Below are 19999 nucleotides of genomic sequence, written 5' to 3' on the forward strand. Positions count from 1 at the left end.
GTGTGTACACTCACACACACACGGCGTGCTTCAAACTAAGTGCAAAGTGAAGAGAAGAGCTCGTCATTAGCATAGAGAGGGGTTGAATGGAATCACGCGGGCTCAGACCCAGTCAGTTAGCTAGAGTTATTGTAATGAGTTGGGAATTAATTAGTTCTATAACGAGAATATGCACATCTGGCCGTTAACTTGCGGTCACTGGACTCCCTCAAGACTCTTCCCTTCCTCTCGCATGGGTTCTCCTCTGTTTCTCGCTCCCACTGTTCTAAATGTAGCTGACTGTGTCATTTGGAAGAGTCTTAGCTCGACCAAGATGGATGTACAGAATCTATAGAGGAATGGATGAGAGGAGAGAAGAAGAAATGGAATACTGTTAGCAGTCAGGGATAAAGAAAAGCAACAAAGGGAGAGCAGTCAATGAAAATACAGAAAACAGAGAAGGTGTAAGTGAGAAAGAGAGCGAACACCAGATGTCATGTGGGAGGCTTATTTAATTGATGATATCACACCTCCAGTCTTTCAGAAACACACGCACATTCACTCTACCGTTATTATCTTCATGTGGCCTCTGACTTGTGTGGCCACCTTCTCCCACCCCCCTCCACTTCTCACCCCGATCCCTCTTCACCATGCCACATCTTTCTTCCCTGCAGCCTCAGCCAAGAAAAAATAGATTTGAATCAATATCTGCTACCAGGGGGGGGGGAAAATGAAATAAATACTACCTACAAATATCACAACAGATTAAGAATCTGAACTTGGCAGAAAATATTACAGAATATTTAGTAGAAATGTTAAGACACCAATTGTTAAGTGTTACATGTAACGTGTAGGCAGTGGCGACCGTCATTCAGGGCTCTGCCCCACCTGTTTTGAGCCCCACATTTTTAGCTAAAAAAATATTTATATTTTTTGGCTGTGGGGTTGCCTGTTTTGCATGTTATTTTGGCATTAATACGTGTCACATATCAGTTTGCAAACAATGTACACTTTTTTTAATCCTTGAGTTAATAAAGCCGCATACAAACATGGTCACTTTTTTTGCAGGTGTTTCAGCCTAGCTCAGTGCTTTCTTTGGTGGTGGGGCAGCCAGCGGAAAATGCAGAGTGTAGGGGTTGGAAATGTTCTCTAGTTGCGCCTTGATTGAGTCAGTGTTCTGTCACTCATGAGCTCAAAAATTCAAGACTCTTGGGAGCTGCCATAGTTACATTAGAAGTGGCCATGCAAGAAGGCTCAACGTCATTGGCCACAGTTAAAATGACGTCAAATCACGTTATATCTACAATAGCTTTGATTGGACATTGATTGGATTGTAAATCGTAACTAGCAGTCATCATGAATCAAGTCGACAATCTACTGGCAAATTTTTAATCCTTGTCATATGAAGAGAAATGTATAGATAAAACATATCGGTGCTCATCGGCTACTGGACATAAATATTACACAACAAGTTGGAAATCGCAAATTCAACAATGAGCGGTTTGGAAGAAATCAGTGGCTAACTGCAAGCATTGCAAAAAAAATCACTAACCTGTTATTCAGTGGAGTAGGTGTGTGGTCCCAACACAAATCCTATTAGCCATTACCTGTCGCGTGATCGGGTCCTTCTCACAGGCATCTCAGCTAAGAAGTAGGCTACAAGTGAAGACAGACACATTGGGGATGCAACTGAGCATGTCCTTCTTATCCAATTCCAAGCTGCATATTGAAGATGTTAGAACTTTCCACATTTGCTTTTCGTCAGCCAACAAGATGAGTAGGTCTAACAAACAGCAAAAGCACTAGCCTATGTCCATCTACTATCCCCCATAGTACAAAAGTTGACCTATTCTATTGGTCAACTTGTTCTTCTGTGCCAGAAATAAATATTCCAAACATACTCTGAGACAGTTGTGGGATGAGGCTGATGTAACACATCAGAACATTTAGCTTAAAATGTTGATAAGCTAGTAGGCTATTTTTTTTTACATAAGTGCAGAAATACCCACATGCCAATTAGTGTGAATGTTCCAAAATGCAATCAATTAGCGGGAAAACACTACCATGCTCCACACTCTCATGCTCCAATTGCATTTTCCGAGGACATTCTCTTGAGTACATTCTTCTGAGGACTAACGTTGCAATGACAATTATAAATAGACATTATGGGTCATTGTCAGTTAGTCAATTGGTGGTGTACTTGTGACGTTGTATTTCTGACTACATATGAGTGTCAGTTACGTTTTCAGTAAGTACTTTGAAGGTTCTGAATGTCAGGACACTTTGGTGACATTTTAATAGTATTTGTAACGTTCACAGAAGGTTCCTGAAAAGTCAGGTCACTTTGGCAATATTCTACATAACATTCCCAATGAGTCCAGTGAATGTCCAATCACTTTTGGGATATCCAAAGAACATTTAGGAAAGTTCCTTTGCGAGCCCTGGTGTGTCTACAAACAACATTGCAGTTGTGTTACTCAAACGACTTAGGAAAATATGTATTGTGCAGTATGTCCCTTAGTGATCTATATGTCACATTTTCTTTCTGAGCATAAGGGGACATTAGAAAACGTTTTTTTTTTTCAAATCTAGGCAAGTTCTAAAATTACTTAACAATATGTTGATTTTGGTGATATTTTGGGAACCTTTATAACATTCCCAGTTTGTCCTTTCAATGTTCTAAATGTCAGATCAATGTTGGGATATAACCATTCAGAGCGTTTGGTATAGAGCCATCTAAAGTTGCAATGAGAATTATACATAGACATAATGGAACATTATCTGTATGTCAAGTGGTGGTATATTTGACTACATATGGATATTAGTTACGTTTTCAGTAAGTACTTTGGAGGTTCTGAATGTCAGGACACTTTGGTGACATTGTATTTTTATTTTATTTTTACCCCATTTTTTTCTCCCCAATTTCGTGATATCCAATTGGTAGTAGTTACAGTCTTGTCTCATCGCTGCAACTCCCGTACGGACTCGGGAGAGGCGAAGGTCGAGAGCCATGCGTCCACCGAAACACAACCCAACCTAGCCGCACTGCTTCTTAACACAGCGTGCATCCAACCCGGAAGCCAGCCAGCCACACCAATGTGTCGGAGGAAACACCGTACACCTGGCGACCTGGTCAGCGTGCACTGCGCCCGGCCCGCCACAGGAGTCACTAGTGCGCGATGAGACAAGGATATCCCTGCCGGCCAAACCCTCCCTAACCCGGACGACGCTTGGCCAATTGTGTGCCGCCCCATGGGCGGCCGGCTGTGACAGAGCCTGGGCTCAAACCCAGAATCTCTGGTGGCACAGCTAGCACTGCGATTGCAGTGCCTTAGACCACTGCGCCACCCGGGAGGCGACATTGTATTTGTAATGGTCACAAAAAGTTCCTCAAATGTACAGAATGTCAGGCGACTTTGTGAATATCCAAAGAACATTTTGGAATGTTTATTTGAGAGTTGTGATGTCTACAAACAATGTTGCAATTGTGTTATTAAAGAAACATTTAAAATGTTGACTTAACTCCCTTGTTATCTAAGATCTTTCTACGAACATTTCATAATGTTAAGAGTTATATATATAAAGTTACCATTAGAGTAATAAATATACATTCTGGATGTCACGTTCTGACCTTTATTTCCTTTGTTTTGTCTTTATTTAGTATGGTTAGGGCGTGAGTTGGGGTGGGCAGTCTATGTGTGTTTTTCTATGTTGGGGTTTTGAGTTCGGCCTGGTATGGTTCTCAATCAGAGGCAGCTGTCAATCGTTGTCCCTGATTGAGAATCATACTTAGGTAGCCTGGGTTTCACTTTTGGTTTGTGGGTGTTCGTTTCCGTGTGAGTGTTTGTTGCAACTCAGTACTGTTTCAGTTTCGTTCGTTTCACGTTTATTGTTTTGTAGTGTTCAGTTTATGTCTTTAAATAAACATTATGGACACTTACCACGCTGCATATTGGTCCTCCGATCCTTCTCGCTTCTCCTCGTCAGAAGAGGAGGACGACAGCCGTTACACTGGAATATATACACTTATGGTAAATACAGTGTATATCATAATACACATATTAAAACAATGCTAAAATCAAAGAAACATATCAAGTAAAATGTTACTAGGGCTGTCCTTTCTCTATTCTATAAAGAAGACATCAGGAATTTAAGTCACAACATTAACTTGAATGTGGCACAATGTAGCTTTGCTTTCGTGTCAGGGACCCGATTGCTAATGGCCATGGATGACAGCCTGCATGGAGCCTGGATAGTGCTGCTTGTGGTTGTGGATCCATGTGTAACAGAGTAACCCTGTGTGTGTGTGAATAAACTTGCAGCCGAGCGAGGATAAACACCTGATTGCTCACACAGTAGTCTTCTGGCAGCAGTGACTCTGGGGGAAAAGCTGGTCCATTCCAGCTATATATACTTGTTTAAAAAAAACCTGACTTCAACCTGATGGTGTTTGATGTTTTGTGCAACTTATTCACTCACGAGGGCTTTGAATTAGATATAATGTAGTCATTTAACTTGGTGTATTTGTGTTGCTGCGGTTCCTTTGTGTGCTAGCCATGAACAAATCGATATTGGAACTCAATTTCCACTCAGTCCGTGTGGAATTTGTTGGCTTGTGTTTCGGGAAGGTGACTGATGGTGTAAAATAAGAAAAAGCTGAGTAAGATGTCTTGCACAGCTTTGTTCCACTGCGTAATCACAGCCTGTGTTACAGGGTTCAGTAATCGTGTTCTTAGGCCCTGATGAACAACATTGACAAGTGTTCTTGGTCTATTACTAGCATAAGCACCTAAAAAATTATATTGCAAGCTATGGCTTGATCCATACATTTTTACTAAAGGGCTGTCTAAATTTGCACAATCCAGATGATGAAAAGTGCAACTTATCCATTCTATAATACCAACATTATTCAAACGCCTTGCAGTGTCACGATATCCGGAGAAGCTGTAGTCACCTCTTTCGTCATTTAAGTTATGATTCAATATTATGATTCTGATATTATGGATAACGTCTTGGGTAGCAGAGATGAATGTTCTTTCCATTTCTTTACTTAGTGTTCTGAAGATTGAAAAAGTCTTCAAAAAAAGGTTAACCTATGTGTTTAACTGGTTATTCATTTTCAATGGACAAGTAAGCCAGTCCAATTTCATATTGTACTGTATGTGTAGAGCCATTGTCAAATCAGACCGATAGATCCGCTGGTGTAACACGGATGTCAAGTACTTCAAGGAAGAGGGAATACAATAGAATCTGGACTAAATTGACAAGGGAGAAAACCAACCTTAAGACCAAAAGGGCGGAGAAGGACGACAGTGACAATGAAAGTGGATCTAGTCTCATCAGCCAGTCTGACATGAAGATACCAGTCCTACTGAATCTGAGAGTCAAATTGAGTCATGAAGATACCAGTCCTACTGAATCTGAGAGTCAAATTGAGTCATGAAGATACCAGTCCTACTGAATCTGAGAGTCAAATTGAGTCATGAAGATACCAGTCCTACTGAATCTGAGAGTCAAATTGAGTCATGAAGATACCAGTCCTACTGAATCTGAGAGTCAAATTGAGTCATGAAGATACCAGTCCTACTGAATCTGAGAGTCAAATTGAGTCATGAAGATACCAGTCCTACTGAATCTGAGAGTCAAATTGAGTCATGAAGATACCAGTCCTACTGAATCTGAGAGTCAAATTGAGTCATGAAGATACCAGTCCTACTGAATCTGAGAGTCAAATTGAGTCAGATGGTGAACTTGAGACAGTAGGTGGTACTCCTCCAAGACTGCCAACACACGCTGAGGAAGAGTCAGATGGTGAACTTGAGACAGTAGGTGGTACTCCTCCAAGACTGCCATCACACGCTGAGGAAGAGTCAGATGGTGAACTTGAGACAGTAGGTGGTACTCCTCCAAGACTGCCAACACACGCTGAGGAAGAGTCAGATGGTGAACTTGAGACAGTAGGTGGTACTCCTCCAAGACTGCCATCACACAGTTCAATAGATTCAGAGACTGAAGCCAATGCTGGTTGTGCAATTCAGGAGACAACTGACTCTGACAATGATGATGTTGAAAAAGATTCTACCTTCAGAGAGGACCTGGCAACCTGGATAAGTGATTTTCAAGTGAAACGCAATGCTGTTGATGCACTTCTGAAGATGCTGCAGTCTAGTGGTCACCCAGATTTGCCTTCCACTGCTAGAACTCTCTTAGAAATGACCAATGTTTGTGTTGAAGTCAAGTCTGATGTGGAGTTTGTCAGATTTAAAGTGAAGGTGGAGAGATAGTGAAACATCTAAGCATCTTTTCTCAATTGTGGTCGGAGATGTCAATGTCTTTAGAAATATCCGTTAGTCTGGATGGTCTCCTTTGTTCAAAAGTACCAATATGTCATTGTGGCCACTTTTGTGCTCCATCAATCTATCACCACCCACAGTGTTTCCTCTGTCACTTGCAATGGCATCATTAAAAGCAAGATCCCTGGAATTCCTCAATGACACTTTGCTGGAGCTTAAAGAGTTGATGCAGACCGGCTTGAAGTGGGGGAGACAAAACACTGCAAGTGAAAGTTTGTTCTGTAACACCTGCAAAAGCCTGCACAAGGTGGTAAAATGCATAAATATGTGTTCTGGCTACTATGCCTGTGCCAGGTGCACACACAAAGGCAGGTATGATGGGAGAATGACCTGTGTCTCAGAACTGACCATTCCTTTAGGGACCTGGTACAGCCAGAACATCACCATGAAGGAAAAACCTCTCATTTTTGCATCCATTCGCAATTGACTACATGCACCTTTGGTGCCTCGAAGTAACCCGGAAGCTCTTGATGATGTGGACTAGGGGAAAGACTGGGGCCAGGTTGTCGTTGGTGCAGGTCAAGGAGGTCAGTCAACGACTAAAGGGCGGCGGGTAACCTAGTGGTTAGAGCGTTGGACTAGTAACCAAAAGGTTGCAAGATCGAATCCCTGAGCTGACAAAGTAAAAATCTGTCATTCTGCCCCTGAACAAGGCAGTTAATGTAAAGGGTGCGTGACTGGCTGCAGGGAAGTCAGGCGCAGGAGAGCAGAACTGTGTAAAAACCGGAGCAGTTTAATGAGCAAAACCAACAGCACCCAGAACAACAAAATACAGGTACAAAATAACCCATCGCGAACCAGTCAGAGTGCACAAGCACTATACAACAAACAATTTCACACACAGACATGGGGGGAACAGAGGGTTAAATACACGACAAGTAATGAGGGAATGTAAACCAGGTGTGTGGGAAAATACGACAAAACAAATGGAAAATGAAAGGTGGATTGGCGATGGCTAGAAGACCGGTGACGTCGACCGCCGAACGCCGCCCGAACAAGGAGAGGAACCGACTTCGGCGGAAGTCGTGACAGTTAACCCACTGTTCCTAGGCCGTCATTGGAAATAAGAATTTGTTCTTAACTGACTTGCCTAGTTAAATAAAGGTTAAATAAAGGATTCAATTCCAGACTGCTTTGCAAACCATGGGGATTGGATGACCTTGACTGTTGGAAGGCCACAGGATTTAGACAGTTTCTACTCTATACTGGGAAAGTAGTCCTGAGAAGAATCTGGTCTAAAGAACAGTACACACATGCCATGTGCATTTTGGTTTCTCCTCAACTTTCTTCAATCCACAGTGCCTATGCTCATGCTTTACTGAACTTCTTAGTGGAGCAGGGAAGGGTTTTGTATGGAGACACATTTCTCATGCATAATGTTCTCTCCCTCCTACAGATCACTGCTGATGCTGAAGAACACGGCTGCCTTGACAACTGTAGTACTTTCAAGTTTGATAACTACTTGCTGGTCCGTTCAGGGAGGCGGCAAATTGTGCAAATTTCTAAAAGAGTGCAAGAACGCATCGTTAGAGCTTCTCCCCACCGACAGGTCATCAAAATGAGACAGCCAAACAATGTCTACATACTTGATGATAGGTCATGTTGTGAGGCAGTGAGCCAAGAAGATGCCTCTGATGCTTACCATTGCAAGGTATTTCAGCCTCTGCAATCTTACACGCTGAGTCCTTGTGACTCAAGACTGCATTGGACATTCCGCAACACTATGAGGAGCGCACACGCGCGTCTCATTGCAAAGAGCAGTCTTGATAAGCAAGTTATTATACTTGAGGAGGACCATGGCACTCGTGTTGTGTGCTTACCGTCTTGCACAGCCTGTAGCAAGCCCCATTTAGCCACAGCCAAGTTCACAAGCTGGATTAGTTTCGCAAATGATCTTGGCTGGTAAATTTAAGAGTCGGTGCGGAATTGGTGTTTTGTTCTTCTGCACAGGGCACACAGCGTTGCTATGTTGTACATTTTGTAAAAGAGAACACTGAAGTTGCACCAGAGCAGTGGGTGGAGAAGGGAGATGGGGTGAGTCGATCAGTTAAATGGTTTAGCCTTTTCAGCCAAAGTGATGGATAAATAGTTAACTTTAATAAACAGTGTCTCATATCTTGCTGTGTTGCTACTAGCCAAGAAATGCCAGCACAACAAGGATTAAGAGAGGAGACCGGCCTGACAAAATATTATGGGAGAAGTACAGAATTTCCATCTTTTCATCCACTGGTAAAATAATATTTTACTGTATCCATCCACTCCCGTTTTATATCGCCATGTATGCTTGGTTGTGTGGCTCTGGAGCAGGTTGCATCAGTTGAACATACTCCTGTACGTAAGACTAGTTCCGATGTAGAATATGTTCTAAGCCAGGTGTAAACCTGTGTCACCACCTGGTTGTAAGTAATAGCTTTTCCTACACCAGGGTGTTAAAACTAAGTGTAATGTGGGGTAAGCGTATAGTATAAATCTATAACTAGTTTCCAAGGTAAGTGTTTCATGACTAGTGATGTTGCATCTTGTTCAATTTTCTAAATCATTACGTTGTGCCCAACTTACCAGCGCCTAACTGGTGCAACTCACTCCTGGTCAGTAACTTCCCCTTAAGTACTATTCTGTATTTGCTGAAAGTATTACTATGTGAATTATTAATACTCAATTGACCCTGTTTTGTCAGTGTTAATTGGAAAGTATTTATGACAATGTTTATTGCACGGTGGTCAAACGGGGGGGTTGACACCTCCAATGTTGAATCTGACGAGGAACCAGCGAAGGGGGCGGTGACTAAACCAATCAGATTCCATGTAGAGCCACCTGGTGAGGATTTCTTAACGACTCTTCTCCCATTGTGTGCATTACATGCACCAGGAAGTAGATAAAAAAACAATGACTACTTTTTTTGTGTTGTGCTTAGTACGATAATGATACAAGTGAAGCACTCCAGAAAAAGACACATGAACCCAGACAAGCCCGGCTTCCACCAGCCCTTCGTGGTAAGATCCTGCATTAGGCTACTAGGTCATTAAATGTATAATCAGCAAGTTGATGGTAAGTTTGACACACATTCAAGTATGTGGGCGAAGAAAAGCTTACAGTTAATGCAAGTACTAGTCTTACATTGTGGAGACGGCATGAAATCATAACCTAATGACAGTTGATATGAGAAGAAATTACCACACCCATCCGATCTTGACATACTTGATTATTAGTCACATTACCGAAGTGTAACAGTTTTTTTTTTTATATACGCAACTTCAAAAGCCAGTGTGTTTGAAAATACCCTACAAGGTACATCATGTTTTAAATGTTTCAAGTCTGATAAACGAGCCTGCTTTCTCAAAGTTCTGTTCACACCAACTGTGTGGGATGGACAGGAACATCTGTTAAGCGTGTACTGTAAATGTGGTAATGGTTTGACATCTGTAATATTCTCTGAAGTTGTATTTCAATTGTTTACCCTAACAAATTACTGTCACACACTGATCCGTTTCCCCTGTCTTTGTAAGGTGTGCCACCTCAAGCCAGAGTGACAGTAAGTGTCTGGTTGTAATTATCAGGTATGAAGTTAAGACCCAGATGCAGACAACGTCGAATTAACAACGGTTTACTAATCCAACAGGGGCAGGCAATAGACAGGTCAAGGCAGGCAGGGGTCAGTAAACCAGAGGCGGGGCAACGGTACCGGAGGGCAGTCAGGGTAGGCAGAGGTCAATAATCCAGAGGTGGGGCAGAGGTACAGGTCGGCAGGTTCAGGAGCATGCAAAGTGGTCAGGCAGGCGGACTCAGAGTCAGGACAGGCAAGGGTCAAAAGCAGGAGGATGAGAAAAAGAGACCCGGGAAAAGCAGGAGCGGAAGCTAAAATGCTGGTCGACTTGACAAACAAGACGTACTGGCAACAGACGAACAGAGAACACAGGTATAAATACACAGGGGATAATGGGGAAGATTGGCAACACCTGGAGGGGGGTGGAGACCATTATAAAGACAGGGGAAACGGATCAGTGTGTGACAGTAAGTTGTTAGGGTAAACAATTGAATTGTATGATGCATTATAGCTTTACAAACCTTTCAAAGCCACTCAATAGAATACAATTACCATCACATATTTGCATATTAGGGTATTTAAACTCTTATTACTATTTGTGCAAAATGTTGAACTTTCCAAATACTTGTGGTGCTGTGTATGGGTGAAAATTGTACTGACAACAGTAGTGAAATCACCATATTCTTCTGGGGTAAAACACAAGTGTGATGCCATGTTTGTAAATATCTGGATGTATTTGCCATCAAACTAAAAGCATTATTTAAAACAAAAAATGATGCTTAGTGTAATGAGTACGATAGGAGACAGAGTGCTGGTTTCAAGCACAGGGCGCAGCAGGTGTTTATTAGTGAAGGACCACAGGAAGAGGCAGGTGACTGGGTCCAGTGGCAAGCAGAAGGTCATACACAGGAAGAGGCAGGTAGCTGGGTCCAGGGGCAAGCAGAAGGTCATACACAGGGACTCCAGAAGGGTAACCGTACAGGCAGGGAAAAGGCTAATAATGTAGTCCGGAGATCAGGCAAGAGGTTGACGACAGGAAATCTGATAGGCAAAAGTACAGGCAGGGAATAGGCAAAAAGGTGTCGTTAGTGAGGATGGCAAAAATAACTACGATACACAGGAGGACTAATACGGAATTAAACAGAGCTCCAAATAGAACGTGTATCAAAACAAACAATACCTCACAATGATGGGGTGCAAAGAACTGAACTAAATAGTGTGTGTAAATGACGTACAGTTGTGTGATCAGAATTCAGGTGATTGGGATCTGGAGAGTGAGCTGCGTTCAGGAGATCTAAAGTGTTTGAGAGTGTGAGTTGGAAGCAGACATTACACTTAGAAGGTATTTTTGTTGGGATTCATTAACTTCCCACTGAGCTCCTGACTGACATCCTTTCAGTTTTGCTGCTGTGCCAGTTTCCAAAGCATGCAAAGTACGTCTTCATTTTTTTCCTTCGGTTTTCCCAGTCCAAGTGGCAGCCAGGAATAAGCTGGCCAAGACAGAGCATCAGAATTAGGTTTCTTTAGCCATCAAGATACTGATCTCGAAATCGTACGTTTTTACTTATGTTTTAGACCAAGTGCTGCCATCCCTGCTTGATGAGCCTGTGGTTTTTTAATATGCCCGCTGGATACATTGAAGGTATATTATGCCAGCCTATATCTTACCAAATGCTTCTCTTGTATTATCTACATCCATTCCAAATTGTATGGTTGTCAGCAGCTATATGGTTATCAATACTACTAATATATTATGAATGGTGATCGAGGTATTTCACATAGCCTTCATACATGTCCTGCCTGTGACCCATGGCATGTATTGTCACGCTGCTTGCAGCTAAACTGAGTCTTTATTACTTTGCAGATCTTCAAGCAGTGGAGATGAGGATAATGGTGAAACTGGAGTTGATCCGTACAGAGTTCAAGACTGCTCTGAACCAAGTTATGGAGGCCATAGAGGCCCGGCAGCCAATGGAGTCAGAGTCCTTGGGGCAACTTGAAATGCTGCAAAACCCTACAGAAACAAATGAGGAACTGAAGGATATCTGTGAAACACTTAGACTCCCACTAATGAAAGAAAATGGTAGGGTTTATCTATATCACATATTTCAACAGCAATTGACAAGTAAAAGTTAGCTGTTTATCAAGAACCACTTGAATGCGACCAGATTTGAGAGATTACAACCTGCAATATTATTGAATCAAAATATCTTCATGTCAATGAAATGCAGTTGTCATATATGCCATATGCCTATTTAGGGTTTGGATTGATTTCCCAATTAAGTGTTATCTTAAGAAGAAACGATCAAGTTTTAGCCCATGATTACATGATACACTACAAAAATGATTTGTCATTACTATCAATCTGAACTGTATGGCCAGCTGTTTTTAGCTGAGGAACACACAAATGAGTGGGAATAATTTTTTACTTTTATTTGTCAGATCTGATATCTAACCTTCTGCTGTGGCCATGACCTGTGCTCGGGAATCAGACCAATTATGAGAAATTGGTACAGTGGACAGGCTACTCCTTGAAGGGGAAGAGGGCCTTTAAGAGCTATCGATCTATGATGCTGTCACAAGTAAGTAAATGCACAAGTTTAGATCGTTATTTATTATTACCTCTCGTATTGTCTGAGTTCCCCAAAGATTGGAAAGCTGCCACGGTCATCCCCCTCTTCAAAGGGGAAGACACTCTAGACTCAAAATGTTATAGATCTATATCCATCCTGCCCTTTCTAAAATCTTCGAAAGCCAAGTTAACAAACAGATCCTCGACCATTTCGAATCCCACCGTACCTTCTCCACCATGCAATCTGGTTTCCGAGCTGGTCATGGGTGCACCTCAGCCACGCTTAAGGTCCTAAACGATATCATAACCGCCATCGATAAGAGACAATATTGTGTAGCTGTATTCATCGACCTGGCCAAGGCTTTCGACTCTGTCAATCACCACATTCTTATCGGCAGACTCAATAACCTTGGTTTCTCAAATGATTGCCTCGCCTGGTTCACCAACTACTTCCCCGATAGAGTTCAGTATGTCAAATCGGCCTGTTCTCCGGACCTCTGGCAGTCTCTATGGGGGTGCCACAGGGTTCAATTCTCGGGCCGACTCTGCTCTATATATATATCAATGATGTCACTGGTGATTCTCTGATCCACCTCTACGCAGACGACACCATTCCGTATACATCTGGACCGTCTTTGGACACTGTGTCAACAAACCTCTAAACGAGCTTCAATGCCATACAACACTCCTTCCGTGGCCTCCAACTGCTTTTAAATGCTAGTAAAACTAAATGCTGCCCGCACCCACCTGCCCGACTAGCATCACTACTCTGGACGGTTCTGACTTAGAATATGTGGACAACTACATATACCTAGGTGTCTGGTTAGACTGTAAACTCTCCTTCCAGACTCACATTAAGCATCTCCAATCCAAAATTAAATCTAGAATCGACTTCCTATTTCGGAACAAAGCCTCCTTCACTCATACTGCCAAACATACCCTCGTAAAACTGACTATCCTACCGATCCTTGACTTCGGCGATGTCATTTACAAAATAGCTTCCAACACTCTACTCAGCAAATTGGATGTAGTCTATCACAGTGCCATCCGTTTTGTCACCAAAGCCCCTTATACTACCCACCACTGCGACCTGTATGCTGTCGTTGGCTGGCCCTCACTACATATCCATCGCCAAACCCACTGGCTCCAGGTCATCTATAAGACTTTGCTAGGTAAAGCCCCGCCTTATCTCAGCTCCCTGGTCACCACAGCAACACCCACCCGTAGCACGCGTTCCAGCAGGTATATTTCACTGGTTATCCCCAAAGCCAACACTTCCTTTGGCCGACTTTCCTTCCAGTTCTCTGCTGCCAATGACAGGAACGAATTGCAAAAATCACTGAAGCCGGAGACTCATATCTCCCTCTCTAACTTTAAGCATCAGCTGTCAGAGCAGCTTACCGATCACTGCACCTGTACACAGCCAATCTGTAAACGGCACACCCGACTACCTCATCCCCATATTGTTATTTATCTTCTTGCTCTTTTGCACCCCAGTATCTCTACTTGCACATCTATCACTCCAGTGTTAATGCTAAATTGTATTTATTTCACCTCTATGGCCTATTTATTGCCATACCTCCCTACTCTTCTACATTTGCATACACTGTACATAGATTTTTTTCTATTTTTCTTTTGTGTTATTGACTGTACGTTTGTTTGTGTAACTCTGTTGTTTTTGTGGCACTGCTTTGCTTTCTTGGCCAGGTCGCAGTTGTAAATGACTACTTGTTCTCAACTGGCCTACCTGGTTAAATAAAATTGTAAAATGATAAGATAGTATTATTGGTCAAGTGATAAGCCAGTGTGTATTTCAAATAAATGAAATCAGTAACAAGGCAGTTACAAACAAAATGTGAATTCCTACCACCTGTTAAGATCGTAGAGAGAGGACAAAGGAAAGGGGAAGGAGAGTGGTCTCATGGCCAAAACTGCCTATGAGGGAAGAGCAGGACAATACCCAACTTCTGTCTCAGCCAGCATAGGTGAGAAAAGTAGTGATATGACATGGAATATACATTTTTTTTTAAATCACAACATAGGAGCCTCCCCAAGAGGTAGATGACAAAATAGCAGACACTCTCAAACATGCACCAGCTCGGCTCAAGAGTAAGAGAAAGTTATGATTAAATAGAAAACTTTATTATAAAAACATATTTTTTTAATTCTTCACTTTAATCCAGTTGGTCAGTAGTAATGTAGAATGGAGTCGACGTTAAACCGGCATTTTGATAATTTGTTTACTGAAAATAATGACCAATTTGTGTTATTGTGACTTCCAGGAGCGGGTTGAGGAAGCAGATCCCAGGCTGTGTCACAGCCGGCCGTGACCGGGAGACCCCTGAGGCGGCGCACAATTGGCCCAGCGTTGTCCGGGTTAGGGGAGGGTTTGGCCGGACGGGATTTCCTTGTCCCATCGCTCTCTAGCGACTCCTTGTGGCGGCCGAGCGCCTGCAAGCTGACGTCGGTCGCCAGCTAGGAGGACTCATGGCTCTCGACCTTTGCCTCTCCTGAGTCCGTAGGGGTGTTGCAGCGATGGGACAAGATTAACTACCAATTGTATATCATGAATTTAGGGATAAACGGGTAAAAGTTTTTAAAAAAATGACTACTGTAACGTACAAGAATGAAGGCTATTGTACTCTGTTCAATTTTAGGAAATGTTTTAGGAAACCACATGCATGGTCACTTTCAATAGCATTTACTCATTAGTTAATGAAAATATCTAAGACATACCATACATCCACTAATGGATAGGTACTCAAACAGTAACCACACTTTTAGATAGATGAATGGTACTTCCTAGAATTGAAAATACAGTATTGTCACGCAGAGCGGAACAGGTGAACCCAAGAGCAGACTCAGACAAGGAGACTGGGATGAGGTAACCAAGGTATTTATTGAAACACAGGGGGGGAAGATTGAGTGCAGGCCAGGGGAAGCTCGGGTGGGATGCCAGAAACCAGGTGCGGAGGCCGAGGCGAGAGGTGTTGAGACAGGGTAAGCAGTTCCGGGGGAAAATCCAAGGGAACCGTAGAGTGGGGAATCCAGGACAGAGTAGCACGAAAAGTCGGACAGGAGACAGGGACCAGAGTCAGAGCGGGCAGAACTGTAGCGTAGAGGAAAACAGGATCAGGCAAGGGAAAATGGGCACAACAGGATCTAAACTGGAACAAACGGCAAGAAACATGGTCTGACTGAGCAGAGATTACTATCTCAAATCAAATCAAATTTTATTTGTCACATACACATGGTTAGCAGATGTTAATGCGAGTGTAGCGAAATGCTTGTGCTTCTAGTTCCGACAATGCAGTAATAACCAACAAGTAATCTAACCTAACAATTCCACAACTACTACCTTATACACACAAGTGTAAAGGGATAAAGAATATGTACATAAAGATATATGAATGAGTGATGGTACAGAACGGCATAGGCAAGATGCAGTAGATGGTATAGAGTACAGTATATACATATGAGATGAGTAATGTAGGGTATGTAAAGATAAAGTGGCATAGTTTAAAGTGACTAGTGATAGATGTATTACATAAAGATGGCAAGATGCAGTAGATGATATAGAGTACAGTATATACATATACATATGAGATGAGTAATGTAGGGTATGTAAACATTATATTAAGTGGCATTGTTTAAAGTGGCTAGTGGTACATTTTTACATAAATTTCCATCAATTCCCATTATTAAAGTGGCTGGAGTTGAGTCAGTATGTTGGCAGCGGCCGCTAAATGTTAGTGATGGCTGTTTAACAGTCTGATGGCCTTGAGACAGAAGCTGTTTTTCAGTCTCTCGGTCCCTGCTTTGATGCACCTGTACTGACCTCGCCTTCTGGATGATAGCGGGGTGAACAGGCAGTGGCTTGGGTGGTTGTTGTCCTTGATGATCTTTATGGCCTTCCTGTGACATTGGGTGGTGTAGGTGTCCTGGAGGGCAGGTAGTTTGCCCCCGGTGATGCGTTGTGCAGACCTCACTACCCTCTGGAGAGCCTTACGGTTGTGGGCGGAGCAGTTGCCGTACCAGGCGGTGATACAGCCCGACAGGATGCTCTCGATTGTGCATCTGTAGAAGTTTGTGAGTGCTTTTGGTGACAAGCCGAATTTCTTCAGCCTCCTGAGGTTGAAGAGGCGCTGCTGCGCCTTCTTCACAACGCTGTCTGTGTGGGTGGACCAATTCAGTTTGTCCGTGATGTGTACACCGAGGAACTTAAAACTTTCCACCTTCTCCACTACTGACCCGTCGATGTGGATAGGGGGGTGCTCCCTCTGCTGTTTCCTGAAGTCCACAATCATCTCCTTTGTTTTGTTGACGTTGAGTGTGAGGTTATTTTCCTGACACCACACTCCGAGGGCCCTCACCTCCTCCCTGTAGGCCGTCTCGTCGTTGTTGGTAATCAAGCCTACCACTGTAGTGTCATCCGCAAACTTGATGATTTGAGTTGCAGGCGTGCATGGCCACGCAGTCGTGGGTGAACAGGGAGTACAGGAGAGGGCTCAGAACGCACCCTTGTGGGGCCCCAGTGTTGAGGATCAGCGGGGTGGAGGTGTTGTTACCTACCCTCACCACCTGGGGGCGGCCCGTCAGGAAGTCCAGGACCCAGTTGCACAGGGCGGGGTCGAGACCCAGGGTCTCGAGCTTGATGACGAGTTTGGAGGGTACTATGGTGTTAAATGCTGAGCTGTAGTCGATGAACAGCATTCTCACATAGGTATTCCTCTTGTCCAGATGGGTTAGGGCAGTGTGCAGTGTGGTTGCGATTGCGTCGTCTGTGGACCTATTGGGTCGGTTAGCAAATTGGAGTGGGTCTAGGGTGTCCGGTAGGGTGGAGGTGATATGGTCCTTGACTAGTCTCTCAAAGCACTTCATGATGACGGAAGTGAGTGCTACGGGGCGGTAGTCGTTTAGCTCAGTTACCTTAGCTTTCTTGGGAACAGGAACATTGGTTGCCCTCTTGAAGCATGTGGGAACAGCAGACTGGGATAAGGATTGATTGAATATGTCCGTAAACACACCAGCCAGCTGGTCTGCGCATGCTCTGAGGACGCGGCTGGGAATGCCGTCTGGGCCTGCAGCCTTGCGAGGGTTAACACGTTTAAATGTTTTACTCACCTCGGCTGCAGTGAAAGAGAGCCCGCAGGTTTTGGTAGCGGGCCGTGTTAGTGGCACTGTATTGTCCTCAAAGCAAGCAAAAGTTATTTAGCCTGTCTGGGAGCAAGACATCCTCGTCTGCGACGGGGCTGGTTTTCTTTTTGTAATCCGTGATTGACTGTAGACCCTGCCACATACCTCTTGTGTCTGAGCTGTTGAATTGCGACTCTATTTTGTCTCTGTACTGGGGCTTAGCTTGTTTGATTGCCTTGCGGAGAGAATAGCTACACTGTTTGTATTCGGTCATGTTTCCGGTCACCTTGCCCTGGTTAAAAGCAGTGGTTTGCGCTTTCAGTTTCACGCGAATGCTGCCGTCAATCCACGGTTTCTGGTTTGGGAATGTTTTAATCGTTGCTGTGAGTACGACATCGTCAATGCACTTTCTAATGAACTCGCTCACCGAATCAGCATATTCGTCAATGTTGTTGTTGGACGCAATGCGGAACATATTCCAATCCGCTTGATCGAAGCAGTCTTGAAGCGTGGAATCAGATTGGTCGGACCAGCGTTGAACAGACCTGAGCGAGGGAGCTTGTTGTTTTAGTTTCTGTTTGTAGGCTGGAAGCAACAAAATGGAGTCGTGGTCAGCTTTTCCGAAAGGAGGGCGGGGGAGGGCCTTATATGCGTCGCGGAAGTTAGTATAACAATGATCCAAGGTTTTACCAGCCCTGGTAGCACAATCGATATGCTGATAGAATTTAGGGAGTTTTGTTTTCAGATTAGCCTTGTTAAAATCCCCAGCTACGATGAATGCAGCCTCAGGGTGTGTGGTTTCCAGTTTACAAAGAGTCAGATAAAGTTCGTTCAGGGCCATCGATGTGTCTGCTTGGGGGGGAATATATGGCTGTGATTATAATCGAAGAGAATTCCCTTGGTAGATAATGCGGTCGACATTTGATTGTGAGGAGTTCTAGATCAGGTGAACAGAATGACTTGAGTTCCTGTATGTTGTTATGATCACACCACGTCTCGTTAATCATAAGGCATACACCCCCGCCCCTCTTCTTACCAGAAAGATGTATGTTTCTGTCGGCGCGATGCATGAAGAAACCAGCTGGCTGCACCGACTCCGTTCGTCTCTTGAGTTAGCCATGTTTCCGTGAAGCAGAGAACGTTACAATCTCTGATGTCTCTCTGGAATGTTACCCGTGCTCGGATTTCATCAACCTTATTGTCAAGAGACTGGACATTGGCGAGTAGTATGCTAGGGAGTGGAGCGGGATGTGCCCGTCTCCGAAGCCTGACCAGGAGACCGCTACGTTTGCCCCTTTTACGGCGTCGCATAGGGTCGCCGGCTGGGATCAGATCCATTGTATTGGGTGGAAGGCAAAACACTGGATCCGTTTCGGGAAAGTCATATTCCTGGTTGGAACGATGGTGAGTTGACGTTGCTCTTATATTCAGTAGTTCCTCCCGACTGTATGTAATGAAACCTAAGATTACCTGGGGTACCAATGTAAGGAATAACACATAAAAAAAACAAAATACTGCATATTTTCCAAGGAACGCGAAGCGAGGCAGCCATCTCGGTCGGCGCCGGAAGTAGGATATTCTGGCAGTGTGGAAGAGGCAGGACTGAGTATATGTAGATGTCTTGATTATGGAACAGGTTGCAGCTGGTGAGGATCTGATCTGAATCCAGCACACCTGTCTCCGCCCACACAATCACACACACACACACAGAGGGAGAGAGCACTAGGGGAGTGGAGGCAGGTCAAGGAGACAGGATGAGCACTAGAGGGCAAGGCAGGAGCAGATGTAACAAGTATAAAGAAAGAATGGGATGAATAGCCTACATGTATAGCTTTCATCCATGTTCTGATACATTGTTGTCATATTCAAAGGCATATGGGGAAATCCCTCCTAGAATTAGCCATTGTTACTGCTCTTAAGGCAATATACACTGAGTATACCAAACATTATGAACACCTTCCTAATATTGAGATGCATCTCCTCACCCCACCCACCCTTTTGCCCTCAGAACAGCTTAAATTTGTTTGGGCATTGACTCTACAAGGTGTCAAAAAGTTTCCAAAGGGATGCTGGCCCATGTTGATTCCAATGCTACCCACAGTTGTGTCAGGTTGACTGGATGTCCTTTGGGTGGTGGACCATTCTTGATACGCAGGAGAAAGTTTTGAGCTTGAAAAACCCAGCAGCGTTGCAGTTCTTGACACAAACCTGTGCGGCCTGGCACCTACTACCATACCCCGTTCAAAGCCACTTAAATGTTTTGTCTTACCCACACACCCTCTGAATGGCACATACACGATCCATGTCTTAATTGTCTCAAGGCTTAAAAACCCTTCTTTAACCTGTCTCCTCCCCTTCATCTACACTGACTGAAGTGGATTTAACAAGTGACATCAGTAAGGGAACATAGCTTTC

Source organism: Salvelinus namaycush, chromosome 25, assembly GCF_016432855.1.
Source record: "Salvelinus namaycush isolate Seneca chromosome 25, SaNama_1.0, whole genome shotgun sequence".
In the NCBI taxonomy this organism is placed as follows: domain Eukaryota; kingdom Metazoa; phylum Chordata; class Actinopteri; order Salmoniformes; family Salmonidae; genus Salvelinus; species Salvelinus namaycush.